Genomic DNA, 14,791 nt, shown 5'->3' with positions numbered 1-14,791 from the left:
ACTAGGCTAAGTGTGATGAAGATAAACAGAAAAGCAGACATATATATACAAACAGAAACATAAAATACTTGGTCATTGGGGGTTGGTCATTTCCTAGGCTGATCCCTCCTGGAGTCAGCAGGTCTGGGGTGGGAGTCATCTCGTCCTAGTGGCCTTCGGCTGCTTGTGCCTGGGTCTGTAGATTGATCCCTTCCAGCAGGTCATCTGCTGTTTGCGCCCAAGACTGTAGGTTGGGGAGCCCTCTGTCGCTGTGGAACCATCTCCCTGGCCATCAGAGACACCATTTCGCGCACCGCGTAGAGCGAAGTCCTCTGAAGAGAGGATTTTTGCACGTGTGTCGTGTGCACGGGTTCCTCCTTTCAATCAAGATTTATAATTTTCCCACTAATGCAACAAATATTACAAAGTATAAGCGGCAAGAGTGGGATCGAACCACAGAGACTAGGGACCTACTCGAGATTGTTTCTACGACACAAACAGAAAAGTATCGGCTGCTGCCACGCATTCATTAAGGGCTGAGTTTTAACTACTAGACATGGGAATTTAAACCTAATCTATTCTATCTACTGGATCCAGAGAACTGAAGGTGCTTCAAATGTAATTGCAATCATGATTTGAAACTGAAAATTAACTTTAGATCATTCACCAAATTTCCTAGGTCAAGCAAATAAGTTTCCTAAACCAGCCAGACAGCAGAGCGTAAGAAAAGCAACAGAACAGATTTCCCTAAATAGCTACTGACAAGAAAGCTGCCACTAACAAACTAAAGCAGATCTGATTCTAACTACTAGCAAACTTCATCTTCTTCATGAATCCAACAGGAAATAAAGAACAAACAGAGCATTAAACACCATGAAAACAGAGCAATCTCAGATCTAAATTTAAGCATGAAATTAAAGCCTAAACTAACAGATCTATGCTACTGGGTCTAGCAGAAAGCAGAATAAACACAAATTAACCTTGCATGCATCACCTAAACTAACAGATCTCAGAAATCGAGCACGTGAATTACTAGATCTCAACCTCTAAACTACTGGAAATCATGTAAACATCATGGATCTAAACATCTAAGCCACCAATTGCAAAAAGCATCCAAGAAACATGAGTAAATAGCATCATCAACATGAAAATAAACACCAAAGCTTCATAAAACTAGAAATAGGTCGAGATCTAAAGGCAAAGTCATCAATTCCTCCGATGAAACTCGATATCTAACTACATCGTCTCAAAAGTGGTAAAGAAAGCAAGGATCCAACGTCGGAGTCGTCAATTCCACTGTCAAAACTATTGAACTAAGCTAAGAAAGCGGTGATGTTAAGCGCCTATGAGAGTTTCCTACCTAAACTACGAGAATGGTAGCGTTAAGTGCTACCGAGAACTTCCTACCTAACTACCGTAGCATTAAGTGCCCCCTTCTTCATTCATGTTGGTCCTTTTATATAGGGAGGCTTCTAGCTCGAATCCCTAGGGTATGCTCGTCATGATTTGATGTTTGTACCCTTAAAATATGATCTTTTAAATCTGCTCATTTCTTTACTTTTTTCTGCTCCATTTTCCCCGTCTCGGGTAATTTGTGTGCGTTCCTGGGTCCGGAAGATTTTTTACGCACCTGCTCTCCTGATTCTTTGACCTAGCGGATTTTTGACCCTTTTTACTCCTTTTCTGCTCATTTTACATCTGCTCGGTCAATTTGCAGCATCTACTTGACCCAGCAAATATCTGCACATTTAATCTCAAATTTGCGCATTATCTCCCCAAAAAGGCATGTATTATCACCAAAAACCAATGCATGAAACGAGCCTTATCATCCTCATTGTGTTTCATTTGGGTCTCCATCTGGGATGTCAACGACTGTATCTAGGTCTCGGAGGTCAGAGCTATTCGTTCAGTATTCAGGGCTATCCTCTCAAGCAGCCCTTCCATTCGTGCTCTCCAATCGTCCAGGTTGCCCATGAGTTCCACAAGGCTAGCATGTCCAGGAGACACAGCAGGTGTGGTAGATGTAGTGGGTACAACAGCTTCGTTCTGTGGCTCTGTCTCTTTTTCCTCCTCAACCATAACCACCTCCATCTGCTTCTTCGTAGTCTTCTTCATAATAACTCCCCCCGGCTGTGAATCTGGCTAAATCACCTGATAGAAATGCGTTATGCCTCCTCTCTGTACCAGAATGCCCACATTCTTGAAGAATCTTGTACCAAACAACTCCGGATCAGGGCAGTAGGACATCCTGGGTATCCTTCCGACTACAGTCACATCCACACAGTTCGTGAAAATAGCCCCTAGTACATGGCATCAATTTAAGTTGCGGGAAGCGCGGCTAGAGATTGACTGGTAGGTCCTAGCGATCCAATACCCCAAATGTACCTTCCTATTCTTCAGCATACACCACATAAAGTACAATTCCGCCTCTATGACGGAGGCAGCTGTGTTGGCTTGGGCTAACAAATTTGCACCCATAAAGACTTGTGCTAATATGAGGATGGGATATTTAATGCAGTCAGCTCTGGATTCTGTTGGTTGATAAGCTTTGTTGCCCCTTGTAACCATCTCCTCCCAACCATCTCTCAAACCATTCAGCTTCTTAGTCCGCAGTGTATATTCTAAGTCTCACGGACCACTCTCTGAGGCTCATCTTCATTTCTCTTGTAAAAATCCTTAAGCTGATAGATTCAGCCCCCACATCAGTTGTGTACGTGAAATGGAATGAGGTGAAGAACTCCTGGGCCAATTCTATTCGCATTCTCGGCGTGTGCAGATCCAAAATCTAGTCAAATCCTATCCCCATGATGTACTGCATGAATTCCTCTGTACCTTCAAGCTTTTCCAGGGTGAGTTGGTCCAGCCGCCTTCCAGACCTTGCTTTCTTGCCCGACCCCAACCTTGTAGCACATTCGTCTGTTGTTTGGAGGTCATCAAATGTGACCATTCGCCCTACCAGCTCGTTGTCCAGTCGGACACATATCTTCTCAAACTGAATTTTGGCTATCTCCGGCCTCTGCTCGAGCGCACTTCTCGCTCTGTCATTTCTTCGCTTAGTGCGGCGCTCCATCCTCAACGCCTCATCTTCCTCATCATCATGTTCTAAGGATCTCCTCATTCCTTCTTGAATCACCAAGGTTGCGGAGGCCTGCCTCGGTTTCTTCTTTAATGGAGTAGTGATGGCTTTCCCTTTCCATTTTCGCTTCATTCGTATTCTTTCTCCGTCTTCTACCTCAGAAGATGGGTCTGACTGCCCAGAACCAGGAAGGTCGTCAATCCGCGTGAACGGAACATCCCTCTCATCCTCAGGTTCTTCATCAGTTATTAGCCTCCTTCTGCGGCGCGATGCTCCAACCGCATTCCCCGCTGGACTGTTCATATCCTCCCCTGTTCTTTGTATAGGGGCTTCCCGTGGTGGTTCCTCATCGGACTTCATTCCTTAGATCTCTATTCTAGCTGGCCTCCTCTGGTAAGTACGAACGACAGCAGCTCTTGCTTCAGCAGCCTCTTCTCTGGAAGGCACCTTCTCAGTCTCCTTCTCTTCATCGGTCCCAATAACCACTACCCTGTTCTCCGGTGTTTTATCGGCTGTTTCCTCTACCCTCTCAGTAGGGTTCCATCCGGAAATCCAGTCTCCATCAACTTCCATATCCCTTGCATTAGCCTCAAAATTCCTTGCAGCTAAGTTTGTTTCGACTTCTTCAGGGGTTAGCAGCGGTTGCTCGGCCTCCTCGTTAGGTTCATTCACCATTGCTGTTTCCATCGGAATCGACTCAAATTGAGACTCTTCCGGTACTTCAGCCATCCCACCGGGCTCCAACCCCCTTCTAGCACTCTCCACCTCTTTCCCCTATTCTATCGGCTCTCCCATCTCAGTCACAACCTTGGCTTCGTCATCGATGACGACGATGTTCTCACTTCGCTCCTGCTCTACCGGTGAATTATCAATTTCCGTTCGAAAGGTTGGTACATTCTGTTGCGCGGTGGTAGGAGGCGTTGAGGCCGTTTCGAGTTGAGCCAAGAGTAAAGCTGGGTCTGCGTTTGCATCTATTGACCTGACCTGATCATCCCCACCAATTGTTCTCTGGTCAGTGTGAGGTAAGAAGGGTGGTTGCTCTCAAAAGCGGCGGGCGTGGTAATGGTCGGAATCGCCCCTGACCTTCTAGCTTCCCGCTGCAGAGACCGCGAACTAGTGGTGGCCTTGGTTGTGGGAGTGCTTCCTGAAGCTTTTGGTGTTTTTCCTTTTCTATTTTCCTATGTGGATTGTGGTGGATTTTGGAACTAGGGTTTGCTTTGCCGCAGAAATCTGCAGAGAAAATCGTGGTGAGAAATTTGGGGAGTAGTTGGGGGAGTGGAGTACAAGAGGTTCAAATAATTCTATTCTATTTGCAACCCTTCAGTTTCACCCCAAATTCTCCGTAATTCCCCCATTTTTTCTCAGCATGTGTCGGTCACCCTTATCTTCACACTTAGAAAATTTCTGACAAAATTACCTAGACAACGTGGGAGTTTCGACTTGACCGGATCAAGTGAGTTCCATAAAACGGGCTCGTTAAAATTTTTTTCTGTCTTAGCCCCTTGATCCAACCAGTTCTAGGCTCCTGAAAATATTTTTGAGATTTTTAACTTTTCACTTTGTTTGGGAAATTTTAAGACAGAATAGAAAAGATATGTACACATATTTATAGAACTCAAGATGTCTTGGTGATTCACTTGATCATCTAAAACATAGGGTAACTAATAAAGTGGATCATCCAAGACACTTACCAACTGACCAGGTTAGGTGATAACACCGGGAATGCACAGCGGAATCTCTTCCACTGTGCACGCCTCTGAGTTATCTCTAATCGTCTTCACGCGGTGACCATTAACCATGAAAGGAGCAGAGTTTGGGTCATGTCCTTGAAGTTCTACTGCTCCGTCAGGGCGACAATGGTGTATGGTCCAGTCCACTTCGACTTCAATTTTTCGGGCATCAGCTTCAATCTCTACTGGAAAAGGAGAACTCTCTGCCCCACATACAACTCCTTCACCCTAAGGTTTTTATCGTGCCAGAGTTTGGTCTTCTCTTTGTACCACATGGCTGCATCATATGATTCCAACCTCAGTTCCTCCAACTCTAGCAACTGGAGTTTCCTTTCTTCTGTGCAAGGTTGGGGCTGCATATTTATCTGCTTGACGGCCCAGTATGCCTTATGTTCAACACCCACAAGGAGGTGGCACATTTTTTCGAAGACAATTCTGTACGGCGACATCCCGATTCGGGTTTTATAGGCTGTCCTATACGCCCACAAGGAATCCTCTAACCTTGTGCTCCAGTCTTTCCTAGATGGATCCACTGTCTTTTCCAAGATGCTTTTTATCTCCCTATTAGAGATCTTAGCCTGGCCGTTGCTCTGTGGGTGATAGGGAATGGACAATCTGTGGTGAACCCCGTACCTCTTCATCATTGCTTCAATGGTATGATTACAGAAATGAGTTCCCTGATCGGATATGATCGCCCTTGGTATTCTAAACCGGCTGAATATATTGCTCTTTAGAAACTTGACCACTTGTTTAGCTTCGCATGTGCTCGTAGCCTTCGCCTCGTTCCACTTGGAGACGTAATCAACTACAACAAGGATATAGGAGTTCTCGTAGGATGAAGGGAAAGGACCCATGAAGTCCATGCCCCAGACGTCGAACACTTCACAAACAATAACTGGTACTTGTGGCATTTCATCTCGCGTACAGATCCCGCCGGTCAGTTGACAACAACTGCAGTTTTTACAGAACTCTTATGCATCTTTGTCTAGAGTTGACCTGTAGAACCCACTATCGAGAACCTTTCTTGTAGTCTTTTTAGGTCCGAAGTGTCTTCCACATGCCAAAGAGTGGCAATGTGTTAATACATCCCTTTGTTCCCAGTCAGGTTGACACTTTCTTATCATCTGATCGGCTTCCATCTTCCATAGGTACGGATCATCCCAGAAGTAAAACTTGGTTTTACTTTTTATCTTCAGCTTCTGTGCTCTTGTTACCTCTGATGTAGTCGGTAACTCCTCAGTCACCAAGTAGTTCGCCAAATCCGCGAACCATGGTTCAACCTGCCTGTTGCTCATTTGACACACACATTCCTCTGGATCAGTTGGGTCGAGAGTGTCGCCCAAATTGATCAAGACATCTGACCCTTTGACATAATACAAGTGCTCTTCTGGAAAAGCATCAGGGATGTCTTCTTTATCTTCTCCCTGTGTAATTCTACTTAGGTGGTCAACCACTTTATTCTCTGTTCCCACCTTGTCCTCTGCTTCCAAGTTAAACTCTTGCAACAGCAATACCCAACGGATCAACCTGGGCTTCGATAGCCAACATCTCCTTCTCCGTTGTATCGTAGTTTTTCTGAGCATGGTTCAGTGTTTTAGACGCGTAGAAAATCACATAGCACTTCCCTTCTATCCGTTGGCCCAAAACTGCCCCAACTGCTAAATCACTTGCATCACACATGACCTCGGAGGGGTGATTCTAGTCTGGGGCTCTAATGATCGGAGCTGAGACAAGTCGATCCTTTAAAAGCTGGAAGGCACGCTGACATGTCTCGTCGAAAACAAATTCCACATCATTCTTCAGGAGATAGGTTAATGGCTGCACAATCTTGGAAAAATCCTTAATAAACCTCCTATAGAACCCAGCGTGACCCGAGAAACCTCGTATTTCCTTCTGATTTGTATTCCCCTTTCTGAGACGACGTGGCCTAGAACAATTCCCTCAGGCACCATAAAGTGGCATTTTTCAAAGTTCAACACCAAGTTTGTCACAACCGACCATACTAGGGGTACTATAAACGAGACGATCGTGACCAAGGGATAGCAATAAAGACAACATTTAAGGATAACAGTTTATATGGAAAACTTAATTAGTTTAAAGAAATATATTTTAGTTCATTAAAAGTTAAACAACGAATTTTTAGTTTAAAGAAACTAAATGTTATAAATTTAACTTTTAATGAACTAAAATATATTTCTTTAAAGCTAATTAAGTTTTCCATATAAACTGTTATCCTTAAATGTTGTCTTTATTGCTATCCCTTGGTCACGGTCGCCTCGTTTATAGTACTCCTAGTATGGTCGGTTGTGACAGAGTGGTATCAGAGCTTTGTTCTTTCGCTCTGGTCCGAGAGTCTTCTTTTACCTTAAGTCTAGATTAGTGAACCCTTATTGACTAGAAGTGTCACGAAGGCTCAACATCCAAAGCATCACGCTCAACCAAGGAAAGTGAGGTATGTTCTAAGTTGTGGATGAAATATGAGAACAATGTATAAAATTGATGATATGATGAGGATGTTTTGGGCAAAAGGATGCATGAGCATGTAATTACGTGATGATGTGATGTTATTTTCATATTGAAATTCGTGAATAAATGATGTGATGACTTAAAGAAGTTGAATGTGAGCATGATTGGCATGATAATCTAAACACGTGTATTATGTGGAAACAATATTGTGATAGTGTGAATATGTGGAATATGAGCATGAATTGACAAGATGATTTAAGCACGTGTTGTATGTACGAACATGATATTGATATGGTATGATTACGTGTGACATGAAAAAGATTTGTATAATGACCTAAGTACATGCCAAATGGGCGAAAGTGGTAAGACATGAGCATGAACTTGGTGATGTTAGATGTGTATCATGTGCGAAAATACTACGACGATAGCATGTGAAGATATGAAGCCGTAAGATAATATTAAACTTCAAACTACGTGACGAACTTAGGAATCATCACAAGCAAACAATGGTATAAAACGTGTTTTAAAAAGAAACTTTCGTTTTCCGTAGATGGTACGAACGAAACAAACCGTGCTTAAGAGCAGTCAATTTAGTGCCAGAACGCGACAAGCAATATACGATTACCGCCACTACGAGAGAGAAGAAGGAAAAGCCTTAAGAGAGGTCGTCGCCCATTTCGAAACCCTATGGCGAAAAGTCTGCGGGTACCATGCGACGTCCTATAGTGGCATAAGGAGGCTAGTCGAGTTGATGCCCGAGAGTTGGAACTCTTGGATGGAAGCAACAGCCAGTCGGTTTACGTGGTACGAACCACGAAGTAATGGGATGGATGACGACATGAAAGGTTTTCTGAAAGCCTTACAGTGTGCTATGATCGACTCTCGTTTTGAGCAACCACCGTCGGCGGAAGATGAGAAGGACGAGATAGTTTGGGAAGAAAAACCCATGATCGAGGTTAAGACTGCGACAGAAGGTGAAGCCATGGCACAAGTAGGGATGATTCTGGGCTTCGAGGATTATTATGTAGACGACATTATGGATGATGATGAGGACTTCCGTTGGCTCGAAGAGGACCCGAAAAAGGAAGAGTATATCGATAGATAGATGAATGTTGTTGTTTTTTTCCTCTTAAGTTGTTATGACGATGGAAGTAGTACTTTTTACTTTTGTTTCCAAACAAATGTTTCGACTTTCCTTTCCACGTTATCTATGTAAGTTCACTTTTCGCATAAACTTGTGTTTTATCGTTCGTACGCGTGCATAAATTCAAAGAAGTGGTGTTTTGATAACAACGATTACTCACAACGATGCTAACTTGTGTTTTAGATCAATATGCCACCAAGACGTAGACGTGGTCCACGAGTGGAGAACAATGTGGGGGAATAGACAGAAGAAAGTGTCGGGAATTCACCCCCGCCTCCACCACTACCTCTACCCCAACCAAACGAAAGGGAATACATCAAGGCCTTTCGAAAAGAGAACCCACCCAAGTTTGATGGGTTGGGAGAGCCCCCGAAGGAAGAGGCATGGGTACGCGACCTTGAGCGTATCTTTGACTTTATGGGATGCACAGATAGGGAACGTCTGGCATACGTGACTTATCAACTGACAGGGCCCGCTGATTTTTTGGTGGGAAACTAAGAGGAGAACCATGGACCCCGCTTGCCGTGAGGCGCTTACTTGGGAAGAGTTTAAGGAGGAAGTGTACAACAAGTATGTTCCCATGAGTTATCGGCGATCGAAAGTAGTAGAGTTCCACACCTTAAAACAAGGAAACATGACGGTCACAGAGTACGACCGCGCCCTATGTGAGATGACCCGTTATGCGCCAGAATTGGTGGACACAGACGAGAAGATGGCGGCAAAGTTTCGTTCTGGCCTTAGACCCGAGATAAGGGCAGCTGTGGCCAGCCGCAGGGGAATTCCTTATTCCAAGGTGTTGGGCTGCGCCTTAGATGTGGAAGAAGCACTGCCCAAGAACGAGAGGGCAATAAATCCTACAGCACCTGCACTCCCATTGAACTATAGAGACAAGAGGAAGTGGGAAGGAAACCAAGCTCCTTTTGACAACAAGCTGCGTTTTTCCACTTTTCGGCACCCGCAGAACCATGGCCGCCAAGTTGTGCCACATCAGAGGGGAAACCCACAGAGAACACCCTACTGTAATCGGTGCTCCAAGTATCATGTTGGGGAGTGCAGAGTTGGAGGCATTCGGTGTTACCTGCGGTGGAAATGGGCACATGTCTCGAGAGTGCCCAAATAACAACAAAGGTGGAGCGAAGAATGGGCAAGGACAGAGGCCACCGCAACAACCACAACCGATCCGACAAGTGGCCCCACAACAAGCAAGGGCGTATGCACTGAAAGGAAATCAAGTGCAAGAGCAGCAGGCCAACAAGGGCAAGGAGAATTTGGAAGGTATGGGAAAGCTCCAACAACTACCTATTATCGTGATGTTTGATACGGGTGCTTCGCATTCTTTTATTTCGATGTCATGTGTGAATGCCTTAGAACTTGTTACTGCTAAACTTGACTTGGGTTTGAGGGTGTCGTCACCTGTTGGAGGGTTAATTGATATTGTGCGAACTTGCTCGAACATAGAGTTTGCGTTAGGAGAATTAGGAGTAGTGGCCCAACTTTTGCACGTTATACCTTTGGAAAACGTAGACATAATTTTGGGAATGGATTGGCTTATCGAGAACCACACAACGATTCTCTGTAAAGAGAGAAAAATTTCTTTTCAAGCCCCGGGCAAAGAGCCGACTATCTTATATGGGATCTCCATGTATCTTGTGTACTTGAACGGAGAGGAAAAGAAGGATTTGAAAGTGGAAGACGTGGCAGTAGTACGAGAATTTCCCGAGGTGTTTGCCGAAGCATTGCCTGGACCACCACCCGACCGATAATTAGAGTTCACTATTGATTTGGAACCAGGGTCTGCACCAGTATCGAAGGCGCCATACCGAATGGCCCCTAAAGAGTTGGCAGAATTGAAGATTCAGTTGCAAGAACTGTTAGACTTAGGTTTTACTCGACCTAGTGTGTCACCGTGGGGTGCGCCAGTGTTGTTCGTTAAGAAAAAGGATGGAACGATGAGGATGTGCATCGACTATCGTGAGCTCAACAAGATGACCTTGAAGAATAAGTGCCCACTGCCGAGGATTGATGATTAGTTTGACCAACTTCGAGGAGCGGGCGTATTTTTGAAAATGGACTTGAGGTCGGGATATCATCAACTAAAGGTCCGACGCGAGGATGTGCCTAAGACTGCTTTTCGCACTCGTTATGGCCATTATGAATTCGTTGTGATTCCATTTGGGCTGACCAACGCCCCGACCGTCTTCATGGACTTGATGAACCGAGTTTTACATGAGTATCTTGACAAGTTTGTGTTAGTCTTCATCGACGATGTTTTAGTATACTCGAAGAACGAGGAGGAACATGGAGGGCATCTGCAAACTGTGTTGGAAACGTTACGAAGGGAGAAGCTTTATGCCAAGTTTAGTAAGTGTGAATTTTGGTTGACTCGAGTGAACTTTCTTGGTCATATCGTGACGGCAAATGGGATTCAAGTAGACCCCGCAAAGGTCGAGGCTGTGCAAATTTGGAAATCGCCGAAAATGCCGAGTGAAATCCGCAGTTTCTTGGGATTGGCGGGATACTACCGACGCTTCATCGAGGGATTCTCTAAAATCACGAGACCAATGACACAATTGTTGAAGAAAGGAATCAAAGTGGTTTGGACGCCGGAATGCGAGGCGAGTTTCCAACTGTTGAAAGAAAAGTTGACCACAACACTTGTTCTAGCGGTGCCGGCAGCCGACAAGGACTTCGCCGTCTATACTGAAGCATCAAAAGTAGGACTTGGATGCGTGTTAATGCAAGATGGGAAAGTGATAGCATATGCTTCCCGACAGTTGAGACCCAATGAGCTGAATTTTCCTACCCATGATTTGGAACTAGCAGCAGTAGTGCACGCACTGAAAATTTGGAGACACAATCTCTATGGAGTGAGATGTGAGATATATACGGATCACAAGAGTCTCAAGTATTTCTTCGAGCAGAAGGAGCTAAACATGCGACAACGACATTGGTTAGAGATCGTGAAAGATTATGACTGTGGTATTCACTATCATCCGGGCAAGGCGAACGTAGTAGCCGATGCTTTGAGTAGGAAAAACCAACTGCAATTGATTTATTTCCTAACGCAAGAGGAAGCGTTGATTCGCGAATTCGACAGTAGGAGGAAGAATCGCGACGCTAGTGATTGAGCCAGATTTGAGAACCAAGCTCATAGAAGCCCAACGACGTGATGAGAAGTTGGAAGAATTACGTGTGAAGGTGAGAGCCGTGAAGCTTGATCATTACCGTGAGGAGGAGATAATGCCTTGACGTACGATGGACGATTGTGTGTGCCGAGCGATGAGGCGCTAAAAGATGAGATTTTGAGTGAAGCGCACGACACGCCTTACACTGCTCACCCCGGAAGCATGAAGATGTATCGAGATTTGAAGCAACATTTTTGGTGGAACGGAATGAAAGGGGACGTAGCGTCGTATGTGGAGCGATGTCTAGCATGCCAACAAGTGAAGGCCTTACACCAACGGCCATATGGGAAATCGCAACCACTTGAAATTCCTGAGTGGAAGTGGGAGCATCTAGCTATGGATTTCGTGACGGGTTTGCCGAAGTCACAAAAGGGCAACACTGCGATATGGGTAATTATCGATCGACATACTAAAAGCGCGCACTTCTTACCCATTAAGATTACTTATGGAGCGGACAAGTTAGCTAAACTCTACGTGAGTGAGATTGTACGTTTGCATAGAGTGCCAAAGACCATTGTATCCGACCGCGATACGAAGTTCACATCAAAGTTTTGGATGAGTTTGCAACGAGAATTGGGCACACAATTGAACTTAACACTGCTTATCACCCGCAATCGGACGGGCAGTCAGAGAGGACGATTCAAACGCTTGAGGATATGCTGCGAGCCGTTGTCTTAGATCGAAGGAAAAGTTGGGAAACTGTTCTACCATTGGTTGAATTCGCCTACAACAATAGCTATCAAGCGACGATCGATATGGCTCCGTATGAAGCTTTGTATGGCAGGAAGTGTCAATCCCCACTCTATTGGGATGAAGTTGGTGAGAGGAAGATGTTAGGACCCGACGCTATAAGGGAAATGACCAAAATTGTGCATCAAATCCGCGCAAGGATCAAAGAAGCTCAAGATAGGCAGAAGTCGTATGCTGACGTGCGTCGAACGGAAATCAAATTTGATGTCGGTGACAAAGTATTCTTGAAAGTATCCCCGACGAAAGGAGTTGTGAGGTTTGGAGTGAAGGGCAAGCTGAAACCGCGTTTTGTAGGGCCGTACGAGATTATCGATAAAGTAGGTCCTGTAGCGTACCGTTTGGCATTACCTCCCAGTTTTGGGAATGTGCACAACATGTTCCATGTGTCGCACTTTCGCAAGTACGTGTTCGACCCAAGCATGTGTTGCGAAACAAGTCGATAGCATCCGTGAAAGTGTTGTGGAAACACCATGGTCCCGAGGAAGCCACATGGGAGTTAGAAGATAAAATGAAAGAAAAATACCCCGAGTTGTTTATGTGAGACGGTCAAATTTCGTGACGAAATTTCTGTTAAGAGGGGAAGGATGTAACATCCCAAAATTTTTGCGACGTTTATGTTAATATGTCGATTGGAAATTTCATTTATGAAATTTAATTTGTTGCTACGTGATTGAGTTGACTATGTGGAATAAATTGTCATGGGTGATTTGGAATGAAGTGTTATTTATATATTTTTTTTGCAATGAGGGAAATTAAATTAAATAAGATCATGCATGTTGTTCTAGCCAAATAAAGTGGCTATTTTCGCCCCCCAATTATTGGAAACTATATTCTCTTTCTTGGATTTAATAAAATTGTTTTGGGATATTTATCCAAATTAAATCCAAAACAAACTATTCCAAACTTGTACTACATGAATTTCGAACCCTAGCCTATTCTTGAGGGATTTCGAAAAATCCCCTAATTTAATTAGGAGGATGGATTATTTCTTTGATTTAATTGGTACCTTGTTGATTCCCTTCATTATTTTTAAATCCAATTAAATCTTGTCACATTTTGTTTCCTCACCATAATTTGATTAATATTCGAATTATTCCCTTGTGGGAATAATACCCAAATCTTCGGCTCCTTTGATTAAGAAGGAAATAATATTTGTTTCCCTGCTTTGTGGAATTCCTTCTATTCAAATAAATACCAAATAAATACCTAAGTCAAATTAATTGGGGATGTGAATATTTTCCTTGTATTGTGCTCTCCATATCACACGCCCCTTATGCTTCAAATTTCCTTGTGGAAATTTATTTAATTGTTACCTATTTTATGGGAGTATTTTCCTATAAAGAAATAATCAAATTTAAATCCTATTCTTATTTAATTGAGAATTTTAATAATTTTCCTTGTGCACACCTTTAAAATTTTTGGCCCCTCCCTCATTATTTCCTACTTGGAGATTTAATTTACTTTGTTCCATTGTTTATGGAATAGTCATTGTTTTGTTTCCTAAATTGTGAATCTATTTCTCCCCAAGAAATACCAAATAAATTCCTTATTAATTTCCCAGCCAAGTTTTCGAAAGTTGCCTTTCTTTTAATTGTGGGATTTTATTATTGGCCTCTATTTTATTCCTCCACAATTAATTAATTTTGTGGGATTAAACCTAGGACTATATAATCACATAAACTAAACCCTAGCCCCCATTCCTCCTCATTTTTCGTTCCTCTCCCTCCTCCCCCCTCTCTTCACACGCCTCCCTCTCCTCCCTCTCTTCATCCTCTCCAAAATTCCTTTCATCCTTGTTCTTGCACCCATTGGAGTTGGATTTTCAAGAGTTCCCGACGAACCGCGTAAATACTTGCTTCTACCGTTTGATTTTTGATTCAAGAAGGTATAACTAAAATATTTTCCTCATCTTCTCCATTGAAACCTTGTTCTTGATTCCCTCATACATATAGTGAGGGTAGGAATCATAGATCGCATAATTAATCAGTGGGAATTTGTGTTTTGTATGAGAAGAATTGTAAATATCTGATTTTGAATGAATATGTGTGAAGTTTGAAAGAATCATTGGTGAATGATGTTTGATCATATGAGAACATGATTGTGAGAGCCTTTTGAAGCATGATTGTGTGTGGGAAGCATGAAAAATTGTGTTTGGATGAATGAGGAAGAAACTCTAATTTCGAAATTGTAAATTCTGAAAACTGTGGTGTTCGGACAGTGGATTCCGACGTGTGTTTGACTGACCAAACGACCTTATTTTGGAGAAAATATTTTTACTGAGTACACTTCAAGGTGTTTTCTGTGTTGTGTGTAAATTTCAGCCCCTTTTGACGAAAGATGAATCTTTAATAATTTTTTGAAGTCGACTGCGCAATTCTGCCAGAAACTTGTATTCTCGCCCAGAAAGTTTCGTTTTCTATCAGACCGACCAAATGGCCTCATTTTGATGTGAATTTTGAAA

The sequence above is a fragment of the Salvia splendens genome, chromosome 10, assembly GCF_004379255.2.
Source record: "Salvia splendens isolate huo1 chromosome 10, SspV2, whole genome shotgun sequence".
In the NCBI taxonomy this organism is placed as follows: Eukaryota; Viridiplantae; Streptophyta; class Magnoliopsida; order Lamiales; family Lamiaceae; genus Salvia; species Salvia splendens.
Note: the sequence above shows the minus strand (reverse complement) of the source record.